Source organism: Colobus angolensis, unplaced genomic scaffold (genome assembly GCF_000951035.1).
Source record: "Colobus angolensis palliatus isolate OR3802 unplaced genomic scaffold, Cang.pa_1.0 Scaffold44, whole genome shotgun sequence".
NCBI classification, from domain to species: domain Eukaryota; kingdom Metazoa; phylum Chordata; class Mammalia; order Primates; family Cercopithecidae; genus Colobus; species Colobus angolensis.
In genome coordinates, this window is record NW_012117821.1 from 7,365,808 (window position 1) to 7,367,094 (window position 1,287).

Here is a 1,287-nt window from a genome sequence, read left to right on the forward strand (position 1 = left end):
TGGCACTATCTCAGCTGACTGCAACCTCCGCCTCCAGGGTTCAGGTGATTCTCCTGCCTCAGCCTCCTGAGTAGCTGGGATTACAGGCACGTGACACCACACTTGGCTAATTTCGTATTTTTAATAGAGACAAGGTTGCACCATATTGATAAGGCTGGTCTCAAACTCCTGACCTCAGATAATCCACTCGCCTCGGACTCCCACAGTGCTATCATTACAGGAGTGAGCCTCCATGCCCGGCTATACTATAATATTTATGCTCTCTCTATATTTTTCCCTTCTTTCCTCCAGAAATGTTTTAAAAATTATTCCTAGGATTTGGATCTCAACAAAAGGCTGATGGTAGCACCATTTACTGAAAAGGGGAAAATTGAAGAGGATTTGATTATTTGAGTAAGGCTGTTTTCTTTTCTTTTCTATTTTCTCTTTCCTTTCCTTTTTTTTTTTTTTTTTGAGACAGAGTTTCACTCTGTTGCCCTGGCTTGAGTGCAGTGGCGCAATCATGGCTCACTGCAGCCTCAACTTCCCAGGCTCAGGTGATCCTACCTCCTCAGCATCCTGAGTAGCTAGGACTACAAGCACACAACACAGCCCAGCTCAATTTTTGTATTTTTTTCTAAAGTCAGGGTTTCACCATGTTGCCCAGACTGGTGAGTAAAGGGACTTTCTAAGTTGAGTTGGCCCATATCCCAATGGAAATGTTGAGGAGACAATTGTGTATACAGACCCAGTGGGGATGTTTGTCCTGGAGATAGGGATTTTGGAGTCATCAAAGATTATGTTCTAAATTGTAGAACTGACATTGAAATCCAGTTCTATATGACCCCTGGGTCCCTGATCCTCTGAAGACAGAGCCTGTCTTTAGCACTTTGCATCTCTTCACATGGGAGGTTGTATGCACGGCAAGTGAATATGTGAATGAATGAATGAATGAATGAACGAACAAGGAGAAAGTGGCTTCTAAGCCCTAATCCTCAATTCCATGCTGTAAGGATGGTGTGAAGAAAGAAGGTCTAGCGTAGAAGCAGTTGGAGGTCCCTTTCTAGCCTCCTTGCCAGTGATCTCCAGTATAAGCAATCTAAACAATTCCTCACGTCCTGTCTTTTTTGAACACTCCCCTTAACTTGTAAGATATCATTTGCTTCTTGGCCGGGCGCGGTGGCTCACGCCTGTAATCCCAGCACTTTGGGAGGCCGAGGTGGGCGGATCACGAGGTCAGGAGATCGAGACCATCCTGGCTAAACGATGAAACTCCGTCTCTACTAAAAATACAAAAAACATTAGCCA